We start from the raw sequence: 6,701 nt of genomic DNA, 5'->3' as shown, positions 1-6,701 counted from the left end.
TATGTGGGAACCGATCCTATGGACATGTGCAACAAGGGGGAACCGATCCTATGAACATGTGCAATCGGTCACAAGAAATCTCAACCCAATCATAACACGTTTTGTGTTTTTAACACAAAAATTTATCCAAAAATATCTTTTCAAATTTTCAATTATTCTAGAAATATTAGAGATACCGACAATATAATTGGTTAATGTGGAAACGTAAAAAGATGTCGACATACTTTGAACATGTGCATTAACGCTTATCTTTTATTGTTCAAAGTTATTCCATAATAGCTAAAGGAAGAAAATATCGGATCGAATAAAATAAATTGAGAATCTTTTATTTAAGGTTTTTAATTTTATTTTTGGAAAATGAAAATTAGTAATGTGCATTTACTAGTAGGAGATTTTCTAAGAGAATTTCAGTCATTATTTTGGACAAAGCATTTCCAGGAATTATGGAAACCGAATCTGGAATATATTGCATATCTTGAGAATATTTTCGGTTTTGGAAATTCCTTGGTGTCCAATCTTCCTTGGTATATAAATATGAAAGTTTGCATTTCGAGTAAACTAATCCTCGTACAACAAGAACTATCTCAGTTGTGCTGGTACTGGTGAAGACGCCTATTCGGATAGGAGAGTAACTTAATCAGGCAAAATCTCTTACGGCCGCTCAGTTTAAAGTCTTCTTTGGGATTGAGAAGCTCTATTAGTACCGTTGGCGGGAAACTAGATAATTGTGGTTTATCTTTTGTTTTCGATTGATTTGATTGACTAATGGTGGTTGAACTTTGATTGCACCTAGTTTGTTTATGCTTGAGAATCTTCTCTTCTGATATAAGATTCACTCAAACGAGATCAAAGTTTCAACGGGGATCTTTAGACTGTTTGTAGATCTAAAGACGTCTTGTGATAATCCATTGTTAACAGACTCCGTTCTGTGAGTGATTGATCACAAGAGATTCAAGTTGATTGTGTGCAGGTGTTTACTGAAGATCTAAGAGGATTTGAAGACAAAGAAGACTTTGAAGATTTCTGATTTGGGATTCATAATCTTTGGTGTGCACAATACTTGTTTTGATAAAAGAGGATCCAACTATAATCGGTTTATCCTTGTGGTAGATTAGATTGATTAGTTGTGTAGATCAGCATCAATACAATTCTTTGTGATTAAAAGTATTCATTGCAAAATCTTAACAATTACTTCGGTAGTTGATAATAACATAGATCTAAGAACCTGACGAATGAGTTTATTGAGATAAACAGAAGAGCCTTTGTCGAACTCATATCACTTGGTTGAAAAGAGTTGATACCAAACAGATTTGTTGTTCCTTTACTGTTTGGAATACGAACCAAAGGAATTGTTCCAAGTACGTGACTTATTACAGGTCGGAGGCATGGGAATACAAACGAAACTAGGTGAACTATAGGTTTAGTTGCTTGGTCTCAACTATACGAAGTTGGTTTGATTTAGTATTACGGCTTAATCCTAAGAGTATTCAATTCTGGACAAGGTCCCGAGGTTTTTCTGCATTTTCGGTTTCCTCGTTAACAAAATCTTCTTGTGTCATTTAATTTTATTTTCCGCATTTATAATTGTTGTTATTATAATTTAAAGTAAACTACACAAACGTTAATTCATATTTACTTGATAAGTAATCCTATTGTGTTTGGTTAAGTCTGAACCTTTTATCAAGTAAACATACTTCATTGTTGTATTGTCTCGATCTCGTATCCATAGTCGATCATACAAAGTGTGAACCGATTTGTTATATTGTCTCGACTCAGTCCATAGACAATCACTTTCGGAGAAAGGACTTATAGGTGGAAAAGTTTTAGATTGAGGTATATTTGGGTACCCTCATCTTTTCAAAGGGAGAATGAGGATATGGGATTCCTGAGAATGCTAGATAGTCTTGATGTATGCATTGGGTATGATAGGATGCCCTCGCAAAATGCACAAGACTATGCTCACTTGCATAATTCTGAATAACATCGTAATTCAAGAAACCCGTTGGGATAAGGAGTGGACTAATTATGAAGATTTGAGATTTGAGATTCAACTACAAAGAGGTGTGCCTGCAAGAAACTATGGGGAAATGACTAATTACATTTAGAAAGAAGAATTTGTATGACATTTTAAGAGAAAATATGAGAGTCAATCTTTGGGCAGAGTGTGGAAGAGCCGGTGGGAGTAGTTAGTACTCCCTTCGTTCCTAATTAATAGGATGATTTTGTTTTTAGATAAAATTAAGGAAATTAAGAGAACTAATCATTGAAAGTGGTCCTCGTGACACTTGTCAATAAAAGAAGTGAAGTGAATGGTCCCCATAACACTTGTCAGCAAAAGAAGTAAAGTGAAATGGTTCGCACGACACTTGTCACCAAAAGAAGTTAAGAGAAAAGTGGTCCCAGAAAACTAAAGTAACATTTGACTTTCCCAATTAGGAAACCAACCTATTTTTTTGAAACATCTATTTATAGAAACCAACCTATTATTTAGGAACGGAGGGAGTAAGTTTTATTTTATGTATCAGTTTAAACATTTAAATTTATTTGTTAATTTGTTTGTAGTTTGTTTATTCAATATTAAATTAATGAGTCAAACTTATTAGTAAGGAGAATGCAACAATATTTCAAATTAAGAAACTTTTCATTTCAATTTAATATTAATATTAAGTAGAATGCAACAACATTTCAAACTAAAATTAAAATTAATACACAAATTATCTGAAGGTACTACTACGTCGAACTCATCATCCTCATCAGCATCACCAGTCTTGGTCTGTTTCATCCTGGAAGTTTTTTATTATCATCATCATTATTGAGAGCAAAGTTGACATTTGGGTTTCTTCGGGTATCTGGCGAAGAATTTGATGAACCTGGTGAAAATTGTGAAGAGTTTGGTGTTGAGAGATAAGAATTTTATGGTGACCTTTCGGGTACTTGTTGAGTAGCTGCTAACACTTATGGATTATATTTGTTCAACACCTTCAAAATATGATAACAACTTTCAAATTGGAAAATTTTTCATGCTTGGATTATACTTGTTGATTAGCTACGACACTGTTTTCCCACATAAACATCCACAACACCACTCTCTCTGTCTCTCTTGGCTTGCATTATCATAGCAACATAAAAAGCGACTTCCTTATTTATCATAATGAAGCGTTGTGCCAAACCATTCGCATTACGATCATTAATGTTCATGGTTTGCTCTTGATATCTCAAAACTATGTTTTCCCGCGTGGTGTTACCATGTTGATGCGCACACCGATACAATCGTGCGTAACATAAACATAATTACGACAAATACATTCATCTTCTGTGATATTGACCTTTGCACCCCGAAATTTGTTCAAAACCCTTTGTCTTGAGATTAGGAATGCATATTACAATAGATTAAGAAGTGTAGAGAAGGTGTGATTAGTTTATCTTATTTTAGACTAGAAGAATAATGAGAGATTAAGAAATTATAAATAGATGAAGAAATTCTAGAGAGATTAAGAAATTATAGATAGATGAAGAAATTCTAGAGAGATTTAGAAATTATGGTGTGAGCTGAAATAATTTTGAAGTTGGGTATTTAGAAAAGGGGAAATTCTAGTTGTTGGATGATGATTTGTTGAACGATGATCAAGCTGACGAGCGCTAGAAAGACTAGCGCTTGCGATTTTATAATCCTCGAGCGATGTGATGATCATCTAGCAACGAACTTTCTATCGCTCGATGGAAAGTATGTCTGTATGCCTATGTAGTATTTTTGACACTTTGACATATACGTTTGCGACTTTTCCATACCCATAGTGGGTGAAAAAGTGGAAAATCATGGTGTTTGACATGTACATAGGAATAAACATAATGGCTTCACAATCCAATAGAGGGTGTGAATGTTATATGATCAAAATTATATCTTGATTTCTAGTCTACTAAGTCAAGTCCTGGACTAGGTTAAAATTTGGTAGTTGAGTACCATACATCAACCTCGAAGACTGAAGATTGACGAAGACATTTGGAGAACTTCTGTATAAGGTATGTGAAGACTGAACCATTATACTTTACTCACTAACTTACTATTATATCTTTTTGAGACGATGTCGTATGACTTCTAGTAGATTTACAAAGAAGAATTTTCGAGTCAAACTTTTCTTATTAAATATCTCGAAATATGATTCTAACAAAGATGTTCAACGATCCTTAACAACATCAGTTCTAAACAATTCATTGTGTGAATTAATTTGTGGATCAATTGAAATTGCCCATGCAAATGATTTTATCACGTGGGAGTGTTTCAAAAATCCTAATAGAAATATATTGAATTATCTGATATTTCTAGTCAGGGTAGGTTGGCGAACCAATTCGCAAACCATACATATATGAGTTTCAAAAATACATGAGAGTTGGCGAAACAGTTCACAAACCGCAAGTTCAAATGGGAACATTTCACGAACCGCTGTGAACTGATTTATTAAAGTTAGTATTATATGCTAGCAGTTGACAAACCCGGTTCACGAACTGTGGTCAACTGAGTTCGGTAGTCTTGTAGGGTTGGCGAACCCGATTCACGAACTGTTGCACCCTGACTCATGAACAAGCCTCACGAACTGTTGTACCAACCGTCCCAGTAGATTTTAGCAGATTCCCAAAGACTTGTTTTTAAATATGTTTAGCATTGCTAGAACTCTCTCAAACACTTCTAAGACTTCATTTGTTTATTTCTGGTTACATGTTTATGGGTTACCGCTCAGTATGATGAATGTTGAGAAGGTATTCAATATTGTTAGAAGAATGTGAACTCTTGATGAAATTGAGACTGAATTAGCGGCTAAATGGGGAAGATTTTCTAAGGTGAGAGTAAAACTGGATATTACTAGACCTCGGCCAAAAGACATGAAGACCACACTAAAATCTAATAAGTTGATCAAGATCTATTTTAGTATGAGAAATTCACCAAGATTATGTTTATATTATGGATTCTTCGGTCATTTAATGAAACAGTGTCCTCTTCTCTCAAAGAAGTTGGAAGAGAACAAAAATCTCAGTATGGAGGAAATGGTTGCAATGATGAATGAGAAAAAGATGACGAGATATACGGAGGAAATTCGTGCTTATTTAAGAAAATCAGATGTTGGTTCTACAAGTTCTTGCCAAGGTAATGCAATAGGGAAGATGCAATTGAATCCAAAGACTCAAGGTCCGTCGATCCCAAGAGGCAGACTAATGGACGAGATTGATCACACGCGGCATCTTCAGGTCAACTTAGCGCTCTATAAATGGGAGAATCATACGGTAAAGGGAAAAAAAGGTAGATGGCTCTGAAAAGTGAAAATATGAAGAGAAGGTACAAAGGCGAGTGATATAGGAAAGACTGCAAATCAATTAAAGGTGGAGGAAGGGAAGATGCCATCTAATAAATACCAACATTCTGCAATAATCAGCTCCGCTCCTATAAAAGCAGTTACAAATTTAGAAAATAATGCGATGAGGACAACAGATCCAAGAAACTCTCATGATGATAAAACAATGGAGAGGGTATACACGATGAGGATGCAGAAAAGTATTTTGAGTCAGACTAATTATAAATGCAATAATTCTATGGGTGAGAATGTTGACTAACTAGTAAATCTGAATCACTTGTAGTAGAGTTGGACTCCCTTAAGGTAACACAAGCCCATGAATTTAATATTGAAAAGTTATGGATGAAGGCAAAATCTAACAATATGAATGTTGTTCGATTAAGTCTGGATACTAGTAAAAGAGATGAATTTCTTCGATTGTCAAAATCTCAATTGGCTAAACCTAATTTAGCGACATTAGAAACTGAACAAGAAACCTCTTCATCGTCTGCAATTATTTCAGAGGGGAATAAGAGGGAGAAAAAGATTGGATGAAGGAGAACTTCAAGGAAGGATTTTAGCAAACTGGTTAAATCCAATGAAGCAGTTAGCGTTCTTGGAACTGTCGAGGTTTGAGGAACATCTCGAAAGTCTGTAATTTGAAGGCGTTCCTCGGGGCTTGCAATCCCCAACTTGCTTTTCTATTTGAGACTCTAATAGTGCGTCAAATTCTAATTTTCTATATGATTCTTTGGGTTTTGATAATTATAAGATTATTCCTGGAATTGCACAAAGTGGTGAGTTGGCTGTTAGAGGTGATAAGGGCATCCAAAATGTTATTCACTGTCGAATGCATCAATTAATTGGTAGTGATTGGGATTGATTGTACGTTTATGGTCCTCAAGAGCATCAACTAAGGAATAAATTTTGGAACAACTTCTCCCAGTATACTGCTCAGCTGACCAACCCATGACATGTTATGGGAGACGTAAATGAAATCAAGCACATAAGTGAGAAAAAATATGGAAGAAAGAAAATGAACAATGCAAATATAGAATTCAAGAATTTCATCCATGATAGAGGTTTAATTGATATGGGGTTTAAAGGACCAACTTTCACTTAGTCAAATGCAGCGGTGAATGAACCAATATATGAAAGGATGGATAGCTCTTTGCCCTGAATGGAGTCTTACACCTGCCTAGAGTAAGTAGTGACCATGCTCCAATTATGGTTAACACTCACACATCTAACAAAAGAAGGAGAAGACACTCATATAAGTTTGAGTACTACTGGATTGAACACCCTGCATTCAATGATGTTGTTCACAATTTTTGGACTGTGAATAATGATAACACCATCAACAAGATTAACAGATTG

Source organism: Papaver somniferum, chromosome 9 (genome assembly GCF_003573695.1).
Source record: "Papaver somniferum cultivar HN1 chromosome 9, ASM357369v1, whole genome shotgun sequence".
NCBI classification, from domain to species: Eukaryota; Viridiplantae; Streptophyta; class Magnoliopsida; order Ranunculales; family Papaveraceae; genus Papaver; species Papaver somniferum.
This window is presented reverse-complemented; position numbering follows the sequence as displayed.